This window comes from Lycorma delicatula, chromosome 7, assembly GCF_047948215.1.
Source record: "Lycorma delicatula isolate Av1 chromosome 7, ASM4794821v1, whole genome shotgun sequence".
Taxonomy (NCBI): Eukaryota; Metazoa; Arthropoda; class Insecta; order Hemiptera; family Fulgoridae; genus Lycorma; species Lycorma delicatula.
In genome coordinates this window covers 104,937,644-104,965,443 of record NC_134461.1, presented here as the reverse complement: position 1 = coordinate 104,965,443, position 27,800 = coordinate 104,937,644, and positions in this window count along the sequence as shown.

Sequence of the window (27,800 nt, the reverse complement as noted above, 5' to 3'; positions counted from 1 at the left end):
TATTATCTCTTAATTCCTGTCTAAAATGTGATTATATTTTGTATTGCTAAATTAATATTCGTCTTTGTCAATCAATTTTTATCGAATAAATCGATTTTGAGGATATTTTCCCATAAGAGACAGCTAATATTAAATAATATGTTTATACAAACCCGTTAGAACACGCACCCACAACAATTCTACTCCCACTCTGCTATAAATTTATTTTCATTCCTGTTTTTTTAATTAAAAGTTTTTATTTATTTTATATAATGCCATGAAATATCAATAAATGTTTAGATTTTTGTGGAGATAACGATGTGGAGTAAAGCTAATCCTTTTTTATTAATTAATTGCTTTTACAATATTTATTAAGCATAAATATTGTTATATAAATGAACCATAAACGATAAACTAAATTAATTATGTAAGTTATTAAACATAAAAATTTTAAAAAATGCTAAGTAACATTAAAAAACCTAGTTAATAAAGGTTAGTAAAATACAAAAGTAACCCACCGGGGTTGGTTTAGTAGTAAACTCGTCGTCATAAAACAGCTGATTTCGAAGTCGAAGTTCTAGGTTCAAATCCTAATAAAGGTAGTAGTTACTTTTTCAGATTTGAATACTAGAACGTGGATATCGAAGATCTTTGAAGGAAGGTAAAAAGGAAAGAAAGGGAAAGTTGAAAAAATTAAAAAAGGGAAAAAGGAAAAATGGAAAGAGGAATGGAAAGGGGAAAGGTGAAAAAAAGCGAAAGGAGAAGGAAGAAGGGAAACTATGAAGGGGTAAATGGGGGAAAGGAGTATGGTAAAAATGAAAATGAAAAAGGGAAAGGTTAAATTTTGTGAAGTTCCATAATGTTCATTTTGTTAATATTTTATCAAACTTTCAATTGTGTTCATTTAATCTATATATATATATATATATATATATATATATATATATACTCAAATCTAGCAATGGCGAAGCATTACCGAGTCTGCTACTTAATAAATATATAAAAAGGTGTTCACAGAAACTGGTCATGTTTCAATAAGTAAGTTTTGTTTCAATGTGTATGTATTCTTCTATATATGTTCAAGATTTACTTTTCAATAAATGAACCGTTATTTTTTTATGACTTTTGTTTATTTTAAAGAGAAATCTCCTCCGGTAATCCTGTTATAGGTTTTTCCAAATAAATTAACCGGACTGGTCTAGTGATAAATTCGTCATCGCAAATCACTTATTTAACAGTTAATTTTCGAAATCGAAGGTTGTGAGATTCGAGTACTAGAAAAATACGAGGTAGTTACTTTTATTCGGATTTTAATATTAGACAGTAGATAACGGTGGACTTTAGTGAATTGAGGTTCAATTAACCACACATCTTAGAAATGGTCAACCTGAGTCTGTACAAGACTTCACCTCATTTACATGTCATAAATATCATCCTTATCTCATTGAGCCATGGGATGGTTGCTTATTTTTCATAAGTTGAACAGATCGTAACAAACACGTTTCAAAAAATAATAATAAATTAACCGGAAATATTTTTTTTACCCGGAAATTTTTCCTTAGATATTATGAAAATATTTTTATGTCCTTATCATAATCATTTCTTAGCGTTAATTTATTATAGCATAATAACATAATCAGATATGATTGTAATTTTGAAAGTATTTGTACGTGGAAATTCAAAAATACTAGTTAGAAAGTTTAAGGGAAAAAATTAATAAAAATGTAATCATTCTAAAAACTTAAATCATGCTCGATAGTAGTCTCTTTATTTAGTGTCTTAACATTTCTATTTTTAAAAGGAATATAAAGAAGGTTCATCCTTGTTGGTTTAACATCCTTAAGTTTTTTTCAAATGAACAGCCTATACATATTTTAAATAAAAAATAAAATACTAAACTAATTTTTAAAAAATGAACGACAAAAAAAATTTGCTAAAAACTAACAAGTAATAACACCCGTGTTTTTTTTAATTCTTTAAATTACAATTTTTGAAGTCGGTATCAAGTTAAGGGTAAAAAATTTTGATAACAGTTGTTAAGGGAAATCCACAATATTTTGTGGTAGCAAGTTTCTTCCATTTTCCTTTAAAAAAAATATTTTATGATTATAAATAATTTCATGATCGTTGATCAATTAATATTCGAAAAATAATATATGAAACAAGTTTTTAATTTGTTATATATGATTTTTTACTTTTTTTTTTATTTTAAATTGCTAAATCAGTGCAAAATGAGATAATTTTTGTTAATGCCTAAATTTACATTCATATTCGGACTTGTACGGGTTGCATCTCTTTTTATCTTTTCTATAAGCTTCTGACCTTTTCGATGAAATTCATTATACGGGCGTCACTACCATACGTGTAACTGAATTAAAATTTGTGTTTTAGTTAAATATTTAAAGATTATCTTATTTTATGATTCGTCGTGCTTATTAATAAATGAAAGCAGAATATGATTTTTTAGTCGTTCCGGTATTCTTACCCCTGGAATAAATCTAGCTAAAGAATATATTTTCTATTATCTACAGAATAATAAGTGAAGAGGTCGCTGATTTCTTTAAATCCATTAAAAGTATAAAATATACTTTCGTATTAGGCTGACATCATTATTATTCTATGCCATTAAATAAGAAATGAGGTTAATACAGTCATTAACTTTTGCTGTAAGGAAAAAATAAAGGCAAAACTGTAAAAAGTAGATAACAAAAATATTTGATAAAATTTTTACATTGGCAAAGCAAAAGGGAAATAAATTGTTTCATAATGGAGTTTTTTCTTCGAACTTTATTTAATTTTAACCAAAAGACAGAGATTATTTAGAAATTTGTTATAAAAATCTTGTCATGGACGTAATTGTCATTCATGTTTTCTTCCTTTAGGAACTGATTTTGCTCAATCATATGCTATTTTCTGTGACTTCCACCTGTTTCTTTTTACTTCCTAGTACGAAGTAAAGGAAGAATTGTGATCACGAAAAATTTCGGGTTTTAGATTTCAATGGAAATATCAATTTTGACAATCCCTGAATACATTTTGACTAGTTTTAGCATGACGTCTGTACATACGTACGTATGAACGTATCTCGCATAACTCAAAAACGATTAGCTGTAGGATGTTGAAATTTTTTATTGAGGACTGTTATAACATCTAGCAGTGCACCTCTTCTTTTGATTTCAATCGTCTAAACCAAAAGTATCCAAAAAATTCCAAAATCCCCAAAAATTTGGATTCTCAACTTTTTCTTAACTGCACTTATCTCTTTGAAAGCTTTTCAACGATATATCATAAGTGGTATTGTTTTCATCGGTTCCAGAGTTATAGCAAAATAAAATTTTAATTATTGGATCTTAGGGGAAGGCACATCGGTTCGAATCAAACTTCTTCTCCTTTTTTTAACTTTTTACTTTAATTTAAATGTATTGATTTATTAATAATTATTAACCCATGATTGTAAAAAAAAATTTCCACAAATAATAACTCAATAATAAAAATAAAAAAAAAATATGAAAAAAACTTAAATACATTTAATGGACTTTTAAAAATGTGTATATGTAATTTAAAAAGGCATTTTTACGCTAAGTGTATGTAATATACACTTAGGTGAAACACCTGATTATTTAATATTAATTCAAAATTATAATTTACAATATTATTAGTATTATTTTTGGATTTTCAGTTTAATTTCTGTTTAATTTTATTTAATTATTCTGAAATTTCTGTATAATTTTATCTACATTAAAGTTAACTACAGAGTAACTGAAAAACAGGCCCTCACAAGAACATATACACTGAAGCATACGTGCCCGATCTTTAATAAATTGCAAAAAATTCCTATCTTTTAATTTGATACTCCTCTGATATTGTCAGACAATAATCTCCCTAAGTCGGAGTTGATCCATTTCGTTTAGTTGTTTTTTGTTGCCAATTATTTAATTTGGTTTCATTTAATTCTTCCGATATTAATTTGTGTACACGTTCTCTAGTTTCAAATTTTCTATCTCTTTATATTCATCATCTTCTCTTAATCTTTTTATTCTTTCCTTAGTCTTGACGTTTTGTTCCTCTTTATATTTATCATCTTCCCTTAATGTTTTTATTCTTTCGTTGGTTCTTAAATTTTTTTACTCTTCAAATTCATTATCTTGTCGTTTTTGAGATATATTTTTCGATATTATTTTTCTTTTTCCTGGTAGATTTTTCCTTTTTCATTTCTGATTATTCACCAAATAATCCAATAATAAAAACTGAATATTTTACACCGTAAGGTCGAAATTAACATTTGTAACCAGTATACAGGAGTTCACTAAACAGAATAGTTTAATTATTATTAACTTTTATTCATACGACACACCAGAAATCTGAATATTTTGTTAATCAGCAACTCACGAACATACGAATCTATTATTGATCAAGTAATACGAGTAATAAAGGGACTTTTATTCTATCCTAATATTTCATGTAAGATTGTTGAATTAATAATTGCCTAATATTTGATAATAAAAACTAATATTTCAGCATTTGTGTAACTGTTCACTTTATTAAAGAATTGGAGAATCTTATCTCATTTTCAAATGAAGTAACTTTAAATGAAGTGCAGCAAAAAATGTGTATATAGCCGTATAGCCGTAACGTGGCTTTTTTCTGATGCACGGCTTACACACACTCACAAACACAACTTAATGTAAAATATTTATGATTTTACTTAATGATTCTAACTAAAGCGAGCGCGCGTACCGTATTACATTCGCGCGGGTGTGGTGGTACTTACAGCCACTTTTAATACATTTTACACTTCAAATATTATCCATTTATATAATTTTACCGCTCACATGTAACGTCATAACAGTGTTGTCGATTACAGTAGCTGTACGTCAGAGCTAACCTAGCGCTGCTTGTAGTGAGAGGGGATAGTATTGACGCAATATACCCACTTAGCCATTAGTCCATTTAGAGCATTTTTTGGGGTGGGGGGTGATTTTTCAAAATTTTTTTTTCAAATAATATTATTTTTTAATTGTTAACAAATGTAATTAAGAAAAATAAGACTAACTAGGCGAAATCTTAAGATACTGATGGTGACCTTGCGCTACAGCCTCACTCCCCCATGACCTTTTAAATTGAAAATTTAACGCCATAAATGACTCACATATAAAAGTAATCTGAGTAGTTAAAGTTAAACTTAACTTATATACTCCAAAATATATATAAGTAGTCAAACGTTTGGTCAAAATCGGTCCAGTAATTCTGATTTAGAGTAATTCTGACACCGAACATACACACGTACATATGAACATCTGGAAAATTTCCATTCGGTTTTTGGGTATTTTAGATTCCTTAGGTGTCAAAACGTAAAGATTTGGTAAAAACCGCATATGCCCAAATTGGACCGACTACAATACTTTCCCTTCTAAAGTTATAGCTCTCTTACAGTGCTAGTCGGGAAAGTAAAAATAGAATAATGATACCCCCGAAATATAAATAACCATGATATACACAACTCTGCTTATTTAGTAATTAAAATGGCATTTAAATGTTAAAACTTCACTTCAAAAGTTATTCAGTGTTAATTTTGTAACTCATATTTATTAAACAGCATATATCTATGTTATACTTCTTACAAAATATAAAGACATCTAATTAATAGTATAGTATAAAATTAAATTGCAATACAAGGGCTATTATATTTCTTGTTCAATTCACTGCTTCAATTATTAACCGAGCAAACTTTAGTTCACTTCTTAATTAAATCTGACATTCTGAAGGCTGTCTAAGTAAGATATTTCAATGTTTGGAGGCGTATTTAAACCGATTCGCTGCGCTTTGTAATATACCTGTATTTAAAGAGAATTTTTAACTTATGTATTTCATTTATTAACTTTTAGGAAAGAGTTTAATCAAATCTAGTAAGTTTATTGGCAAAGTAAATTTTATCATAAATTTTTTAAACTATTTTTGAAGTATTAAAAAGAAGATTTATATAAGCGTCTTGGGAATAGACTTTTAAATTGAGCAAAAAATCAGAAATAAACACCTTCGCAAATAACAAAATGGCAGCTATTTTTATTTTTCAATTCGTTATAATTCCATAAATATAAGATTTATCTAATCGAATGTTTCTGCTAAAATATTAAGCCTTTTATTTTGAATAAAATGACATTTAATATTTTAAAATCGGTTAAAAAATAGCCGAATTATGGCAAACAATTGATGTTGTAATTTTGTGTCTATTTCATGTCCTCCACTTTACATTCAATTCGATTAAATATTAATTGTTTTTATTTATTGTTAATTCTAGTATTGTAAATTAGAAATTATGGAGATATAATCGATTGAAAAATAAACATGGTCGCCATTTTGTAATTTGCGAATATATTTAAGTCCTGATTTTTTAGGAATTTTAAAAGTCTATTCCCAAAACGCTTACCAAATAATAATGTGGTACCTCTATCCGAACTTGAAATATGAATTTTTATATAAAAATAATAAAATGGCGGACAGCGAGAGAACGAAGGAGAAATTGCCATTTTTCCAAAGGATACTTTTTGTTTAGTTTTACAAGAGAATTCGAAAAAGTACAGTCAGTCCACCATTTTTGAAATACTGTATATACAATCATTTTTTTCATCCTCCCTTTTTCATATATATATATATATATATATATATGCGAAAATAACTGGAGGAAATGTAATATTTATGCCAGTTTTAGATATTAAGTCAATCAAAAGAACATTGTGAAAGTTGCATAAACCAACAAATGGCGTTAAATATAAAAAAGTAAACAACTCTGAAGGAATCAAATTATTTTTTTATTGAAATACTCTCGTTTTTTCTTGCTAATACTCCAGAAAATTCATAAGTGTAAAACTGAGTAAATAATTAGGTTTTCTGAATGGATTATAATTGGCACAAGTAATGTTAATTTAAAAAAAATTATTTTACAGCAATTATGTGGTTTTGGTTTACTATATATACCTGACACAAATAAGAGATAAAATTCTACTTTTTTGATATTACCGATAAATTAAAAGAATTTTTTCATTATTATACACATTTTACATTATTAATTTCAAACCGAAAATTGTATTAAAGCTAAATTTTGTTTAGATATGTATATAGATGAAATTTTTTAATTAAAAATATCAATAAAACAAAAAATTATTTATTACTCATCGTAAATCAATCAGATGATTTCAAATTCGAGAGTTTTTAGGTTCAAATTCTAGTAAAGGTAGTTTCTTTTATTCGGATTTGTATACTAGATCGTGGAAATCGGTTTTCTTTAGTGGTTGGGATTCAATTAACCACAGGTCTCAGGAATGGTTGACCCGAGTCTGTTCAAGACAACAATTTACCGGTACATTTACAGTTATACTCCAGTCGAGAATAATTTTAATTATTGATTAGACTCTAAATAAAAAGATATTTAAAAAAGTTGTACATTTATTTTTTTTATTTTTCAGAATTGGTAAAATATTTTTTTAATGAAGTTCAAAGAGAATAAAGGGTTTAAGCCCATTTTTTAAAAGTAATGTTTTATGACTCATTTTTATACATTAGTGTTTGTTAAATTCTTTTAAAAAGTATTATTGTTAAGTGGTATTAAATGAGTTACATTTATTTCAAACTAGATTAAGGTAATATCATACATAGGCAATAAAAAGGAAAAAATTAGTGAAAATTTTCATTAAAATATTAATAAACACTATGCTTTTTTGTATTAGTTAATAAAATGGATGTGAGAAATATGCAAGGGAACATAATAAAGTAGCTTAAAATATTGTTAAAAGAAGATGAATATCTTGAAATTACCCAACTAGATAGGGCAGAATTCGTAATAAATACACTAAAAAGAGGAGATATTTGAAATTATTTTTTTAAATTGAAAATTTGTTATGACGTGACGAAAGATGGATTATTAAACATTATTTATTTTTTAAAAGAGAACGTCAGTCTCATTATCCAGAAAAAGAGAAGAAATTCACTGAAAGGTGGATGAAAAAGAATGGAAAATGAAGATTTAAGCTGAAACTGAATCGGAAATGGTTGATTTAAAATTGAATAGATTACTAAAAGAAAAAATTCAATTGATTATGAAGAACTCTAATCTTGATGGAAAAAGGTGGCACTTATATTTTGTAATTTCTCTGTCTTAATAAAATTATAATATTTTTCACTTTACCATCTCTAATTAAAATAAATAAATAAATAACAATAAAAAAATAAATAATTTATTTATTAAAATAAATAAATAACATTAAAAGTGATAATATTTCAAACAAACGAAAATTATTTATTTATTTCACCCGCAGTAGCAGGATAACACCTAATAATTGCTATGAATGATTGTAAAAGATAAATTTTCTAGAGGTTGAAGAATTCATGACCGGATTTTGACCTTAGACACTTACGTAAAAAGTGAGAAAAATTATTACTTCACTCCAGAAGTCATTTATAAAATATTCAAATGCAATTCATTCTAACTTTTTTTTTGTCAATTACTTCTCCCAGGGACCGGACCTGCTTTGATTACAAACGCAAACCTAAGAGAAAGACAGGGGGAATTAACACTTGCAATTCTTTCACCATCTTTTTGAGGAAAATTCCGACCAACATCGACTCCGCGTGCCACCCCCGTTTGACCTGCAGCACACTTATCAATATATTATCGAGGATAAACATACCGAATTCTCACAATCACGCTTACTATAAGATTCTTATAGTAAGCGTGACTTTGTAAGCGTGATGTTGTTTGAGTACGACTGATTGAGTCGTACTCGAACAACATGTGTTCTGTGATGTCTTCAATTCCGCAATAATCACACTCGGCGGAGTGTCTCAATGCCAGCGCGCACAGGTATGTTTTAAAACAACCATGACCGGCCAGGAACTGAATAAGCTCGTACCCCAGTTCCCCGTGCTAACGGTTCAGCCATATCTAGATCTTGGATCAGTCTGTAGATCCATCTAACTTTCGTCGACTGATCCCATATTCCAACAAATTCTATCCTAAGATATAGCAAATAAATAAAAACGAAGACGAATATTATCATTTAAAATGATAATATTTTGGATTATTTGAACAAACAAAATCCTTTTAATTATTAATTAAAAATATTGAGATTACTACAATGTCTTTATGATAAAGATTAAAAACTATTTCGTCCATGATAATGTCTCTTATAACGAAAAATATAAAACAAAGTATCAAATTTATGAGGTAAACCAGCAAACAATAATTTACCAATATTTATTGAACTAAAAATTTTATAGGGGGAATATTTTTGGGTAATTTTTATTATTAATTAAAAATTAATGCTGGTAAAATAATATTAATTATTTCAATCCTATTTGAGATGCTTTCTCTATTTGACGTTTTAAAAAATTAATAAAATCAGAATTTTACAATCTAAAATAATTTAATTTTTTAAGAAAACATATGAAGATAAATAATGCCAAAAATCACGGATATCAATAAATTAAATACAGTCAGAATTTTTTAATAAAAATGTTTATATTACAGTAAACGAACTCAAAAAAAAAAAATCAATAAACACAAAAAAACTAGATATATAATCTTATGAATAGTCAAAATATTTTACCTAGCGCTACCTTTTGGCCCGTTATCTGTTTAGTCACATATTTTATCTGTTTAGTCGCAGTTACGACGAAACCGATTTGTATGAAATTTCTCAGTAATGTTATGTGCTACGAAGCAGAACGATGTATATGTAATGACTTTTCAAAAAAAAAAATTTCCATTTCACAATGGCGACTGCTGTCTGTTTTAGATAGGGGTATGATGAAGAAATATGGAGGGAGATTTCTGTCACCAACTCCGTTGCTTTAGAATAAACATGTGGTTTCCGCCACACTCCTAACACGGCTTACTCCTAACGTTGTATACAATTTACATTTCAACTCTTATTAGCTACGCGTTAGATATTTCAGTTTTTCACATTTGCCCCATATTTAGGCCTATGGTTGTCCATACAATTATTTTTCTACTAAAAATGAATTTTACCTTTATCATTACACTAGTATTATCTTAATTTACGGTAAACCTTTTTTCGTTTTCCTATTAGATAAAACCGTAAACATAAATAATAGAGAAAATGATGTAATACAAAAAAAAAAAACATATGGAAAATATTATGGAAGTCACTCCTCGGTGATAATGACAGCCAGTGTTTCTGAAAGTATTACACAGGATAAATACGAGCAATGCGATACCTAATGCTAACAGAGTAAGAGTTTTTGTATCGTCAAAACCATCTACAATCAATTAGGCTTCAGGATTCCATTTTATAATTAATTTTAATTTTTAATTTATTAGTTAAATTTTGTCGTACAAATTAATTTGTTAAATTGGATAAAATGAGCGAAGAGCTTGAAAGAATTCTGTTGGGATGAGTTCGGAATTAAAATGAAGGGTTCTTTTACTCATTAATTTTCCATTTTCTACAAAAAATATGCGAGGGATATAGATAAAAAAAAATCTGACAACACAGTTTTAGGACTTCCTCGTCACGCGACTAAAGCCACGATTCAAAACAGTCCTACAACTGTGGGTTGTTTCCGATGAACGACTAACATACACATACACACACAACTCAATTTAAAATATTTTTCATTTTATTTAAATGTATTTTTCGTATATTTAATACAATTAAACCGTATGCGCAAACCGTATTTAATTCACGTAGTTGTGGCGGTACTAACTAAACTAATGTAATTTAACAACTTACATAAAACAATTTTGCTTTTACGGCCGGCAGATTGGTGTATCCGAGAGGCTTAACGCACCAGGTACCGCATCAACCGGGCGATCGAATTCGAAACCCAGAAAGACCACGTTATTTTTTTACGTTTTAAATATTATTAATTTATTTAATTCTACCACTTACGTGTACCTCACAATATCGCAGTACTTTAGAGATATTTTGAAGTGGGAGTGCGATTTTGCAACACTTTTTTTTGCAGTCATCGTTATTTTTTAATTGTTAATATATTTGTCTAAGAAAAATAAAATCTTAATTTGGCGAAATCGCGAGATACTGAGGATAACGCTGCTCTACAATCGACCTTTTAAGTTTAAAATTTAATGGCATCATTGCCCCATATATAAAATTAATTTTTGGTCCAAATCGGTCCAGTAATTCTGGATATATAAGATAATTTTAGATTCCAACACTGAACAGACATTCTTACGAACATTAACATCCGAAAAATTTCCATCCAGTTTTTGGGTTCCTCAGGTATCAAATCGTCAAAATCAGGTAAAAACCCCGAATGCCCAAACTGAGTGCTCCGATTACAATACTTTCCATTTTAGAGCTATAGATCTGCTATAGCACTAGACGGGAAAGTAGAATCATAAAAATAAAATTGTAATTTTTTAAAATTTAATCGTTTGAATTAACTTTTTAACAATTCAACTACAATGCATTATTTTTTATAAAAAAAAAAAACAATTTTAAAAACTTTTAACAAAATTTAATTTTTATTAAATTTATTTGCCTCTAAAAAAAATTTGTTCATATAAAACCTCGTCTTTAAATAATTAAATTTAAATATTTTAATAGAGAATCGTAAATGCTATTTTTTATTTTGAAGTAACATGTATATTAGAAAGCAGTTTTTTAAAGATATTAAGCTGTTCTCATGATAGAAGTCATTTAATATAAGACTTAATATGAAAGATGAGGAATGAAGTTGTTTTCTGTTGCCTTCTATGCCTTTTTCGATGAGATACATATAATATTGCACATCAGAGTGTCAAGGCTACCAAATACAGGACATATCAGCTTTACAAGCGTTGTCTTCACTCTATTTACGAATGGATTGTCTCTTCAGTGAACATTCTTCATTATCTGAGAAAGGAAGCCCCGCTAGAACAACTGTTTTTTTTTTTTTTTTTTTTTTTTTTAGCATCACAGTAATAAGAAAAATTGGGTCATAGTTTAAACAACAAATTAATAGACCTCTTCGTCGAGAAACAACGCATTATATACACTACCTTTATTCAATGAAACGAAGTAATAAGATAATCTTATAGCATTACAATAATACTGAAAATTTATATTATAAATAAAAGTAGGATAAACTGATAATATTCGATAATATTACGTATATATGCTAAATAACAAATTAAATAATTTAGGTCTATCTTTATAATAAATAGTACGTACATACATAATTTAGGTGAAGAAATCAAGTTGGTATATATATGTATTATGGTTCCTCTGTAGGAAATTGTCTCATATCCTTTTGCCTTGTGTTTAAAACCCGTCGTAATACTGAACAAACATACGTCATCCTAATTCAACTTATTTCCCTTTTGCCATAGTCATAGGCCTATTCAAAACTTATTAATTTATTTGCATGAGCGGGTAATTCTGAGTTCTGTCCTGATGGTAAACCACATCAAAGGTTAAAACTCTTTCATACATTAACTATCCGATTTTGTTGGAGAATTTAATATTTTTTTAATAAAGTTTTTGGTTATAAAACGTATCTTGAAATTTCCACAGAAGTTTTTTTCCAATACTAAGTATTCATTTATATATATACATATATATTTTATAAATATACTTTAATATAAATGTGTAATGTTCTATCGATTACCTCTTTATGCTAATATTATGTTTACATTTTTTTTTCAGGTAAATGGACCATTTTAATCATTTGAAATATTATATTACCACGTCTGTTTAAATAGTAAGTGAGTATTAATTTAATTTTTAATTTAGTTACTTGTTTTTAAATCAATAGGATGTATAATTCATTTTTCTAAGTAGATTATTTTATATTAAATTCATTTATTTTTATCAAGATACCCCATCATCCATTACAGATGCCCCTTATCATTATTGATCTGTAGAAAAAGAAATCGATCAAAAAAACGGAACGTGAGTAAAATAAAACAGTTTTAAAAAGTTTACTATACCCTATAAAATGAGAAAAATTCGAAGGAAATATTTAAAAAAAATAACATGTAATAAACTGAAAAAATTTACAATCTTAATAGATTTTTTGAGTCAAAAAAAATAAAATTGTAAAACTTTTTTTTGGAAAAATTTGACAAGTTTAGTCTCAATAAACTTAGAAAAATTATGGAAATTTATGGGTAACCCTATTAAATTATTAAACTTACTTGCAGCCCTTATAAAAATACAAGAATCAATTTGAGCAGCACAGGATCACAAAAATACGTGCTGATCTGTCAGAAGAATATCCAGTTTATGACTTAAACTTAATATTTATACAAATGAAATTTTAAAATAAAAAAAAAATCTTAATCCAAGAATTCTGACTGGCGATGCCTGCAAGTATTTATTAACGATATGTTGATAATAAAGGAAACTGAAGAAGCAGTTAAACAGACTATCTAGAAGTTACGTTAGATATGTAAGAAGTATAATTTTCGAAAATGTGAGCAAAGAGGAAGGTAATAGTTTTTTTATGAAAATGTCCGGTTTTCTCGAAATTAGTACTAAATAATAAATTTCTGGAGCAGGTTACTTATTTAAATTACCGGCGGTATGATTTTATCTACGATTGTAACAGATGTGGAACTGAAGGTTAAAAATTTTCCCCTAAAATGTAAAAAAAATACAGACAACTCTTGATAAAAATGTTGTGAAAGAAACTTAGCATTTATTTCAAGTAATTTTATAAAACTATAACTATTCCTGTATCAATTTACAGTAATAAATCTTAAGTAATATGGAAAAAATATCGATAAGCTCCGGATGCTGAAATAGAATTTCTTAGAAGAGTTAATGGATTCATTTGTACGGATATGGTTCGGAGTTATGATGTAAGAATAGAATCATAGGAAAACAACTGCAAAAAAATCGCAAAAGTTATAGAATCATACATTTTCAACATCAATACAAATATAATAAATATAGAGAAAAAAGAAAAAAGGAAGGAATTGTTTAACAGACAGAATTCCGGAACGTATACTCTTCGAAAGTTTGTCTGAAAGGATCGGGGACATAGAACGACGCAGGAAAAAATTGAGACAGGCATTCGAGAAAACAGGAACAGATATTAAATATTGTGAAAAGTAACAGTTGTTCGCCTAATTCCTGCTGTACAGAAGAAGAAAAAGAAGTTAAAACAAATCAGATAAAACTGTAACTGAAACTATAATTTTTCACGAACAATATCAAAATGAAAACAGGAAATAATTATCATTAATGATTTAATGATATTGATTTGATTTCATTTAAATAAACCACCTGAATGACACTCACCAAGAAAGGCCACAGCTGTTTAAAATCACGTCCTTAGCCCGAGGGCAACCCAAGACCGGATCGTCTGCCATAAATCCATTGGATAATACTAGGGGGAAGAAATTAAAATCGTGGATTTTTAAGTAAAATTAAAAATAAAAATTATATACACTACAAAGTTATTAAATTTAACATCATCATTATTTTATTAATTAGATTATAAATAATTAGTTTTATAAAATATTCTGATGACTAAAAATAAGTAAAAATTTTTATAAATCGAACTTAATTTTGAAAAGATTATATATAGAGAGATTCATCATATTAGTAAAATTTAAGTTATAGCAGGTTATGTAAGTTATTATTTTACCGAAAAACAGACTTTTCGCTTACATCAAGGGTGTAATACAGGTCTACATTGTTGATACTGTATGAGTATATAGTGGTTATTAGCATTCAGTTTGTAAACTAATGGAAATTTTGTTAATTTTAAATTATATTTATCCATGTATTATATTTTTTTTTATAGTTGAAACAACCATTAAAGTCATTAGCTACGCATCAGTGTAATGTAACTGTATCGGTAAATGTATAGACTTGAAAAACTAAGGCCGACCATTCCTAAGACGCGTGGTTAACTGAAACCCAACCACTAAATAACACTGGTATCTACGATCTAGTATTCAAAACCGAATAAAAGCAATACCTTTATTAGGATTTCAACCTGATATCATATTTTGTTTTCTGTAGTTGTGTATTAAATATATATTTAAAAATTAATATAATAAAACTTTATAGAAATATCATTTTTCATTTTTAAATTGAACGTTTAAAATTTTAAAATAAAATATAATCAATAATGACCACTTACAATGTTAAGAACTGATTTATGAAAAAAAAGAAAAAAACCTTATTTATTATGCTGTATGTGATCAAGCAGTACGTGTAAATCTAATTATAACATCGATCGTTTGGCTGTATTATTACGCCTTCTGCAATCACCTAATAAAGAAAAATTATTAAAAAGAATTAATTTTTAGTATTAAATAACAAAAATTACACGACGAATTATTCCGTGTTTATCTTTTCTTTTTAAGAAAATATTATTATTTACAAAAATAAACAACAAATATTAACATTTTAAACTGGAATTTATTGGTGTGTGTGTGTGTGTGTGTGATGTATATTGCTTTCTTTTCAAATCTATATTAATTTCAGTATTTTGATTTTCATATTTCAGTGGTAGAAAAATTAAAAATTCTTTTGTAAATCATTCTATCAAGCATAAATTTCCATATTATTCTTAGTAACAATCAGCTCGTAATTTCCTGTTGAAATCTTTAATGAGTACTGTTTGTTTAAAATATATATATATATATATATATATATATATACCCTCATACTATTTTTTATTGTTTTTAATGTGTGTATGTTTGTATCTACACACACACACACACACACACACACACACACACACACACACACACACATAGATATATATATATATATATATATATACTCGTATATATATAAACCTATATGGATTGAAATTTGTTGCTTCGGTGCATTTAAATTTACCGTATGTACAGGTTTTTGTAAATTTTCCATGTGAATTTAGGTTTTTCAATTACTGTTTATTTATGTTAATTTGTGAGCACTATTATACTCGAAAGGTGAAACATGGCTTTAAAATTACATAGTTCATCAGTGAGTATTTATAAATAATCACTAATATTAAAAGATGTTTACTACTTTGTATATCAACAAAATCATAAATATTACTAATGTGATAACTTTACAGTTATATATAAAGGAAAAATATCCGAACTCTAGTAAATTTTTCAAATTCAATTTTAAATACATTCTATTTAAAATATAAAATACGGCAATAACTTGCATAATTATCTTGAAATCACATTATAAATATTGAAAACAAAGCTTGATTGGAAAAAAAATACTTAAAAATTTATAATAATTATATCGAAAAGTGAATAAATAAGTAGAAAAAAATAATTCTTGGGCATTTTTATCAAAATTTGACAACCATATTTTATCCTCAACCCACTGATAGGATTAAAAAAAAATTTAAAGAAATCATCCGTACATACAAATCATCCTACATAATTTCGTGTACTGATTTCGTACATCAATATAACCTCTCTTTTTTCTTTTTAGCCTCCGGAACCACCGTAAGGTATAACTTCAGAGGATGAATGAGGATGATATGTATGAATGTAAATGAAGTTTAGTCTTGTGCAGTCTCAGGGGGACCATTCCTGAGATGTGTGGTTAATTGAAATCCAACTACCAAAGAATACCAGTATCCAAGATCTAGTATTCAAATCTGCATAAAAGAAACTGCCTTTATTAGGACCTGAGAACCTAGAACAATAGTATTGAGAACCTAGAACAATAGTAACTTAGTATTCAAATCTGCATAAAAGAAACTGCCTTTATTAGGACCTGAGAACCTAGAACCTTAGAACTCCCTATTTCGAAATCAGCTAATTTGCTATATGACAAGTTTGCCACTAAACCAACCCAGTGGTTTTTTTTTTTTTTTTGTATGCCGGTATTGCAAAGAAACAGTATAGTTATTCCATAACCCCCCCCCCCCCCCTGAAAGTGGGCGAGTGTCGGACTAGCACAGGTACGGCAAGATGTTATTTAGAGTCTATGTGTGCCTGCATCCTACCAACTAAAACTCTAGTTCACCGTTTCTTCCCTCCTGAGGTGAGGTGTGCTATTGGCTCACGCAATTCCTGACCGGCCACGGGGCTTTTAAAACAGGAGGAGGTCAGACGATGAGGAATGCCCATACTGCAGAGGCAGGGACACCCCTGAAAACGTGGTCTTCGAGTACGGCAGGTGGAATTATGACCGTCAGGTATGTGAACGGCTGGTGGGGCCACTGAGTGTGGGGAACATCATAGGCTGCTGATGAGTAAGCGTTGGTACACGTTAATCTCGCAATACGTAGCAGGGGTGATTCAACAGAAAGATCGGGGTGTAAGTGGGTGAGGGAAAGGCCTCTGTAAAGTCGAAGGTCGTCTGGGCTTGCTTGGATGGGTGGCGGTGAGGAAACAAAGGGACTCCTGACCTCCAAGCTTAAAATATCAAGTCCCGTCGGGGTTGCCCCCCTGGGCAGTCCCCGTTAGAGCCCATGTATTAACGACCGAATCCTGGCTACAAGTTTGGGGCGGCTGGGAACGGCATAGCCGGGCCTGGCGCTGCTCCTTCCCTGTGGTTAGAGGCGATGGCATCTCCCAGGGCCGTGTTTGTGCTTAAATGCGGGTCCGACCTGGGAAGCAGGAAAAAACATAACCTAACCAAACATAACCTAGTGCTTGCTTTGCTCGATAATCTTATCTAATCAACATTAAATATTTTTTAAAATTGAATTTTTTAAGGTTATATAAGTTTGTAATGGTAGTTTTTGATAAAAAAAAGGGTGAAAAAAATTAAAAATAGGTGGCTTCTAGACAATCGACCAGTACCAATTTAAATTTTAAGTTAACCCCTTCCTGAGATATTAAATGAAATTGAGGCCAACACACAAATATATATTTTTTCCCGATTTAGATGTTTTATAATCTTGAACCAGAGATTATATTTCGATGGGTAATTTTTGACACAGGTTAATATATTCCTTGTATTACATTATATAATAATCAGAAAAATAAAAATTTGCCTTAAAATAATGTTTTATCATGTATTTTTGAATATAATAACAAATTTGAGGGTTTTGGTGTAAGGTTTTATAGCAGTTGAAATTGAATTCGTGATTTTTGATTTAAAATGTTTGCATCTTGAAAAGTTTTCGATTCCAACATTCTATTTGAACAACTTACTGGATTATTTTTTAAATTCGACTTGTACTTAACATTTTTAGTTGCAACTACGTTCAGAACTTTAGTCCTTAGCTGAGTATTATTTATTTAATTATTAAATAAACAAGCCAAGGTTATAAAAAATACAAAATAAAATTTCTGTATTTTAAAATGGTTAAAAAAGATTTAATTAAAATAAAAAAAACCCATATTATTTTTAGTTTGTTTATCCCCCATTTTTTTTTTTTTGTCTTCAGTCATTTGACTGGTTTGATGCAGCTCTCCAAGATTCCCTATCTAGTGCTAGTCGTTTCATTTCAGTATACCCTCTACACCCTACATCCCTAACAATTTGTTTTACATACTCCAAAAGTGGCCTGCCTACACAATTTTTCCCTTCTACCTGTCCTTCCAAAATTAAAGCGACTATTCCAGGATGCCTTAGTATGTGGCCTATAAGTCTGTCTCTTCTTTTAACTATATTTTTCCAAATCCTTTCTTCATCTATTTGCCGCAATACCTCCTCATTTGTCAGTTTATCCACCCATCTGATTTTTAACATTCTCCTATAGCACCACATTTCAAAAGCTTCTAACCTTTTCTTCTCAGATACTCCGATCGTCCAAGTTTCACTTCCATATAAAGCGACACTCCAAACATACACTTTCAAAAATCTTTTCCTGACATTTAAATTAATTTTTGATGTAAACAACTTATATTTCTTACTGAAGGCTCGTTTAGCTTGTGCTATTCGGTATTTTATTTCGCTCCTGCTTCGTCCATCTTTAGTAATTCTACTTCCCAAATAACAAAATTCTTCTACCTCCATAATCTTTTCTCCTCCTATTTTCACATTCAGTGGTCCATCTTTGTTATTTCTACTACATTTCATTACTTTTGTTTTGTTCTTGTTTATTTTCATGCGATAGTTCTTGCGTAGGACTTCATCTATGCCGTTCATTGTTTCTTCTAAATCCTTTTTATTCTCGGCTAGAATTACTATATCATCAGCAAATCGTAGCATCTTTATCTTTTCACCTTGTACTGTTACTCCGAATCTAAATTGTTCTTTAACATCATTAACTGCTAGTTCCATGTAAAGATTAAAAAGTAACGGAGATAGAGAACATCCTTGTCGGACTCCCTTTCTTATTATGGCTTCTTTCTTATGTTCTTCAATTGCTACTGTTGCTGTTTGGTTCCTGTACATGTTAGCAATTGTTCTTCTATCTCTGTATTTGAACCCTAATTTTTTTAAAATGCTGAACATTTTATTCCAGTCTACGTTATCGAATGCCTTTTCTAGGTCTATAAACGCCAAGTATGTTGGTTTGTTTTTCTTTATCCCCCATACATATAAAAAATTATGTCAAATATAAAATTTTAACAATAAAATCAGTAAAATATTAAAAACTAAATATTAAATCCAACTGTATTTTAACAAAAATAAAAAAAAAAGTTTCAATTTAAAAATGGGTTATAGAAATTGATTGATTACACTAGCGGTAACTGGAAATTAAACACAGCAGGGAACCATCATACCAGACAATCACTTTTAAATCCTCACAAGAGAAAAATTCAAAAGGGGTGAAAGTGTAATTAAAATAAAACTTTTGACAATCTGGTGACAGATGAAATAAAAAAACGTAATAAAAAAAAGGTTTACCGACGTGGAAGCAGCCTATCGTTACCGAGTTAGATTGTGGAGAGGAGTGATTTTTTTTTCAGAACAGGTAACAAGAGAGTCATTAAGTTCTGAATATAACTGTCTTGTCATAATATTATAAAAGAATATAACAATAAAATAGTCAATACGGTCAACAACCTCTACAAATTAATCTGAGAAAAAAATTAAATTAAAAAAGAAAACAGTTTATAATTAAAATTCTTATACAAATAACAGTTGTAACAACATTTAATTTACAGTGATAAAATTGAACGAATTCTTTAAATTATTTAATAAAAATAAAATTGTGTGAATTAAATTATTTAACCCCGGAAAATAAACGAGGGAAAATAAATTAAAGTAAATAAGTTTAAACGTTTCTTAAGAAATACGATTTTTTTCTGTTATAAGCTTCTTTGTTATATACAAACTGTTAAATTTATAATAAGCACTAATTGTAGTAGGTCAGACCAAAACATCAAACTGCACTTAACATAAGTACCGCATTAACAGTAGATAAACAGTTAGATATCATATATAGACTACACATTGGAGGTATAATACTATTATAAAATCTGTATAAAATTATATAATAAGCTTAATAAAAAATTATGTTAAGAGTAATAATATGATAAAAATTTAATAATAGGCTAAATTTATTTGTTTAATGTAACTAATAATGTATAGAGAAGTTAATAATGATGATATAGCAACGCTGACATTTCTTTCATTTTAACGTTGACGTTCTTTGTTAATTAATCATTTAATTAAAATTAAAAGGAAAATTTAGTTTGTTTTACACACATTATATTACTTATGGAATTGTTAAACTGTTCATTTCACGTAAATCCATCTTCATTCATTTTTGTTTTTGTCATAGGAATCCAAATTAACAGTAGAAATACACATTTTTACTTTCCCGTTTAGCATTACACCAGAGTTATAGCAGGGAAATTATTGTAATCGATCCAAGTTGAACATATACCGGTTTTCACCGAGTATTGACGATTTGTCACAAAGGAACCGAAAAAAACCGGACTGAAATTTTCGGTACGTACGTGTGTGTTCGTCGTCGCACCCTAAATCCCCTTATATCTCCAGAACTACTGGACCGATTTTGATCCAATTTGGTCAGATTACTTCTATATATGGGGCATTGTTGCCATTAAATTTTCAACTTAAAAGGTCAAGGGAGAGAGGCTGTAGAGCAAGGTCGCCCTTAGTATCTCAAGATTTCGGCTAATTAAGGTCTTATTTTTCTTAGAAACATTTGTTAACAATTAAAAAAAGAATAATTTTTGCGAAATCGCATCCCCACCCCAAAAAAATACTCTAAACTAATGAAGTGGTTATACTGCGTCAATAGTATCCCTAGTCACCACAAGGAGTTCTAGTGTAACCGCACCTGCGTGAATGAATTACGGTATGCGCGCTTGCTTTAGACTCATTGAATTAAATAAACAAAAATATATTATATTTAAATAAAATAATAGATATTTTAGATTAAGTTGTGTATGTATGTATGTGTAAGCCGTGCATCAGAAAAAAACCCGCGTGAAAAGAAAGTCCTACATTTGTGTTGTCAGCTTTTTACTTCTTTGTACAAAGTAAATGAAGTCTTTTGATCATCAAAAATTTAGGTTTTCAGATTTCAACGGAAATACCCATTTTGACCATCGCTGAATCCATTTTGACTAGTTCCGTACGTCTATACGTACGTATGTATCTCACATAACTTAAAAACGATTAGTTGTAGGATGTTGACATTTTGGATTTAGGACTGTTTTAATATCTAGTTGTGCATATTTCCTTAGATTGCAATGGATTGAACCAAAATTGTCCAAAAAAACACAAAATCCAAAACAATTTGGATTTTTGGCTTTTTGTTAACTACAGTGATAAGTCCTCATTGGGAGCTTTTCAACGATATATCATAAGCGGTTTATTTTCATTGGTTCCAGAGTATAGCTAAATAAAATTTTAATTAATGAAATATGTGTATCTTACAAGGTGAAGAACACACATCGGTTCAAATCCGTTTTCATCTCCTTTTTTTAAAACTTTTTTTTAATTTAAATATATTGATTTATTAATAATTATTAACCTCTGATTGTAAAACAAAATTATAATAAATAAAAATTAAACAATAATAAAAGAAAAGTATGGAAAAATATCAGAACTTATTAATGAAATAAAATTTTGTGTACTTTACATTTAAAAAAAATGTATATATGTAATTTAATAGGCGTACAAGGAAGTCATGTGGTATCCACGTTAGATTGTTTCCTTTCCTCGGACCAATTTGTTTCAGTTCTCTTAACCTTTCAAACTGGAATTTTTTTTTTGTTATTTCACCCTATTTTATGTTGGTTTCTTTCTAGAACTTTTTTGATTTCTTGGATCCAGCTTGTCGATAACTTCTTTTTCTAAAGATATTTGAAGATCTGTTTCGTTAATCTGTTGTCATTTGTTCTATATAAGTGCGCAAAGAAAAAAAAATGGCCATAAAATTGCCATCATTCGAGGTTTGAATAATTATTACTCATTTTGTTCTTTTAATAATCACAAACCACAGAGACTAATGTGGTTATTATTATTATTTGATATTGAAGAACGAAATAAAAACGAATCTTTGCAAGAAATAAATCGATCGTTAGGAAAAGGAATATTAAATTAAAACAAACAAAAAATCCAATTATACTGTAGACATTTACACGTATAAGAAAATATCTGAATGAATTTTTAAATATTAATATTCTTTGATCTTCTTATTGTTTTCAGTACCCTATTTTGTACAGTTGAATTATTTTGAACATTTTGATGAATTTAAATTTAATTAAGTATTTATTGTAATATTACACCAAAAATTCATTAAACTTATCTACGATTATAAAAAGTTACTTAAAAAACGATTTAAGCCTCACAGAAATGCAAGAAATAAAAATCGGTCTCCTAATGAATAAAAAACGCATTTTTCTTTTTGAGAAAAATGTTTTATGAAGTTAGATATTGAAAAGCTGGATATATCCAAACAGACAGAAAGGAGAGAAAAGTAGATCTCAGAAATTTTTCAATATTTCTACCAACTTTTTCCTTATCTTCCTATTACATTGGAAAATATTTCCTGTCCAATCTATCTACCAATCCATATATTATTTATTTTTATTTTAATATTGTTTAAAATTTAATTATTTTTAATAATAACTGTTATTTGGTATATTATTAATCTTAAAGCCTACAACAAGTTTGTAGGCTTCAACCATTTTGAAAATAGTATGATCAAAATTTCAAACAGGAAAATTTCAAGAGGAAGACTGCAGTAAAACGTTATTCTAAATTCCTTTATTTTAAATTCATTTGACAATAGCATTTATTTTTTGAAATTTGGTCATTACAACAATCTAGATAGTGACCCAAAATTTAACTTTTACAAACATCATATAAAAATGTGCTTAAGAAATCCTCTTTCAAAAAGTTTTTATTTTGATTAACCATCTCATAGTTCTTATAATTCTGGTTTACCGATTGGATAAAATCTCATATAATATCTGCTATATAATATTTGGGTTTTTTTAGATAATTATATTACCCAAGTTTATTTATAAAATAACGTATATTGCTTTTTGAAATAGGACTAATCATTTGATATTTATTTTATAAAAATCGATACAGCGTTATGCAGTTATAAAGGCTCAAACAAACAACATTCACGGCAAACACTTTTTATTCCTCCTCCTTTCCAGTATCATACAAAATATGACTTTATTAAGTTTTTATGCAATATTAAATTTAAAAAAAAGAAAAAATCTTTGTAAATAAATAACGACCAAATATTTAAATTTATTGAGAGTCTGGGATTTATTAAAAATGAATGTAATAATAAAGATTAAATATAACTGAAAAACAAATTATGAAATATAGATTATTAAATAATGGAAAAATACGTTTTTAATAGAAAGAAAAAAATACAAAAATTCTATTTTTTTAAGATAAAATAACATAAGACTTCCCTTGCGTTTACGTTGTATTGTACAGTCAAATGAAAATTATTCTATATTGATCTGTTTTGTTCCAAAGGTAAAAATAAAATTAACAATAAAAATCTCTATATTTAGCGGAAAACAAACAAGAAAGCACTCGTATAAAAGAGAACGATTATTCATGTAGATGTACTGCAAATAAACAACAATACAAATAAACTGAATCACGCACGCATAAACAACAACACATATTCACCCACGTATACAATAATTAAATTTCTTACTTGAGTTCTGTTATAAAAAAAATAGCTGATAAAATAATGAAAGTTTTGTAATAATACAAATAACCCCACTCAAAACTTAAAACTCTAGAGTTATAATAATAGTGTAGTCATAATATTTATAAAAGATGCAATGAAAAAACACACAAGCTTTCCATTCAACAACAAGATTATAAACAAAGAATATATATATATAAACAGGAATTTTTTCAAGGTGAACCCACTTTAGTTAATCTTATCGTTGAACTCATCGACAAAGAGACTGAACAAAAAAGTATGGTTACAAATTAAGAAAAAAAAAATCATATCAGATTCATAGCCCACCGGGCTAAGCTGGTCTAGAGGTTAACAACTCGTCACAAATCATTTGTTAACAGCTGATTTCCGAAGTAGAAGATTCTGGGGTTCGAATCCTAGTAAAAGCTAGTTGTTTTTATACGGATTTTAATACTAGAAAGTGGTGGATAGCGATATATTTTAGTGATTATATTTTTTTTTGGTTAATCTCCAGGACCACCGTAATGTATTGCTTCAGAGGATGAGATGAATTATTTGTAGCGTGTGCAAAGGCCATGCTTGACCGGGATTCGAACCCGGGCCTCCGGATGAAAGGCCGAGACGCTACCACTCGCGCCATGGAGGCCGGCATATTTTGGTGGTTGGGGTTTAATTAACTACACTTTGGTATGGTCGGCTCGAGTCTGTATAAGAGTATACCTCATTTACATTTCATATTTATCATCCTCATCTCATTGGACCGTGGGCGGAGGTTGCTTGCTTATTATTGACTAGATCAACAAATTGCAATGGACACATTAGGAAAGTATAACATATATATCATATTCGTGGTATGATTAGTACATAGGTTGCATAAAAGATTATGCTTCCATAAAAACAAAACTGGAAAGCAGATTTCAAACAAAAAAAAAAATATAATTCTCTGACAGTATAAACATGGAATTTTCAATCAGATAAAGAAGAATATAATAAAATCATGAAGGATTTACCATAGAGAATAACGCTAGCTAGAAAGTATGGAAGAGGAAAATAATAATTTAGGCTTCCAATATACTTGTTTAGCTCTCTGAGCACAAAAAATAAACTAAAAATTATCAAAATAGTACAATTATAATCTTGAAACAATACTCAAAACATATATAACTAAATAAGCATAATAAATGCGATATAAACTAACGCTATATTTATGCTGAAGTATTTATTCAAATCTACAAGATAAATATATGACGTTGAAGGCTTAAAAAATGTTAAACTATCCCTCACTAAACACAGAAAACATTAGTAATAAACAGAATTTTACAATTCCTCACTCAGAAGGAAATATCTCATAGAAAAACATTAAACAGATACATATACTGAGAATTTTTTCTTGGAGATATAACATAAACAAAAATGTTTTTATGGTAGAAAACTATCTATCAATACGTTGAAATAACCCACAAACAACACAGATTAATGATCTACATAATATACCAACCGTGAAAAGAAATTTCTTAACTGCATACCTCTATGAGCTTAGTCAAATCAGTGTTTATTAAGTTGTCACTTGCACACAGCAATAAGTATCATTTACAATGCATGTATTATAATTTACAGTTTCAAACAATGTTATAAACACAAATAGAAATAGAATATAATAAAAAAGGATTAATATGAAGTTAATTAATTAATTAAAAGATTAATTAGATTGATTTGGGCAACCTTATTTAAAAATATTATTGTAGAAAAAATTAATAAAATAATAAAAAAGAGAAAGTAAATGGGTCAATTATAATACTGAGTAATGTTAAATGTTATAAGCATCTAAAAAATTTCTTTGACAGGCTTATGAATAAAATAGTTAGGGTACATTTAAAAAATAAAATAATAAAGTTACAATAAAATATACGCATTCATAATAATATAAATTATATTTAATTAAATGATTCGCTGTGATGTAATATAGAATGTCGTATTACAATAATACAGAAAAGTAAATAACAACCTATTGATGAAATTAATACAATTGACAATACTAATATAGTTAAAAAAAAAATAGAATAATAGAAGGACAAAAGAACAAAAAAAAAAAATAATAATAATAATAGGTATTAATTCAGTTCCATATGTAAATTAATTTATGTATAATAATGTTGGATGGAATTAACAAAGTAATTACTTTTATTATTCAAAACGTTTACGCCAGGTTTATTCAATTAAAATAATTGAATAATAAATTATTAATGGAAGTATTGTGGTTGACGGCAAATAAAAATTTTGTCCAGCATCACCCTTAATAATTGATAAACTAGGCTTGAATATTCAATCCTATCCTTACTTATATTTAAGAAACGGGTTTACGAAAGGATGATTGGCGGGCTTGTGCCTCTAACTTATAAAAGATTGATGGCTTCAACTAACAGATTTCAGTGAGATACATTCGTAAACAGATATGTTCTATTGTTTCAAAAAGTTCTCCCAAGACTTTCATAACCTATTCTACTCTTGAAAATAATGGAAAACATTTATATAAACGTATGTCCCAAAGTGCTTCGTTTGCGATTTATGGATACTGAAAGATTTCGCTCGGATTTCCGGTGAAATAAATTCGAACTGAAATTTTTATGATAATTAAGCAGAAAAATTAGAGATATATTATGATTTTTTGACCTAAACAATCGAATAAAATAGATCCCACAACCGTATCTTCAGTAGTTTTTGAGAATTCTTGAGTAAAGAAGAATAAATTAGGGTAAAAAACCCTGTTTTTTAAGTTTGACGTTCAATTAATTTGTTAAATGGACAATTAAGACAAAAAAACTTTTCAAAAGAACTTGTATACAATTTTATTCTGAAGAAAATAGTGGTAATGAAACATGATAAGAAAAATTGTCAAAATTTAAGATTAGTTGAATAAAACAAAAAAAAACAAAAAAAAAATTCTAATTTTATATAGAAACTGTATACCAGACTAACGTGCAAACGTAATGCACTACGTCTTTAATAAATACCTCTGTAATAATGCGTATTTATTTAATTCAATTTATCTAAGACCATTTTTTTCAGAACTTAATTCTCTGTTTTGTTCAAAGGGTTTGTGTTTATTACCCATTTAACGAAGTTATTGTACGTCAAACATAGAAAACAGGGTTTTTACCCCAATTTATTGGATTTCACTCCAGATTTCTCAAAACCTATTGCAGACACGGCTCTGGACCTATTATATCCCATTTTCAGGTCAACCCTAAGAAATTACTAATTCTGTTTCTTAATATCGTTCTAAAAATTTCAGTACGACCTCATTTTCCCGGGTTGCTGAAGCCCGAGCGAAATCTTTTACTGGCCGTAATCATTAGTTTCACGAGTAGAATAGGTTATTAAAGTTCCGGGAGAACTTCGTGATGCATTCTGCATAGTGTCTGAGGAACATATTTTTGTATTGAAAAATAATTTTTAGCATAACGATAGGGAATTGTTTGGAAGATCGGTTAATCATTGGTTATACACGACCAGATTATAAAAACGAAAAAAAGACAGAAGAATCGAAACAGATTATTTTACAAAGACAGAATCAAGACTGTTAAAATAATACAACAATTTTTTTCCCAAACCAAGATTTAATAACAAGCTATAAAATGGAATAAGACTAGGGTACAGCAAATATTTTTAAAAATGTAAGTCACATTACAATCGCACGTAAATAATGATGATGTATTACGATCAAACGATGATAATAGTCAGAGCAATACATCACACTATAGACCTAATATTGTAGGCATATAAAACAACATAAAATTACACATACTACTGACTTAGCTGTCCCA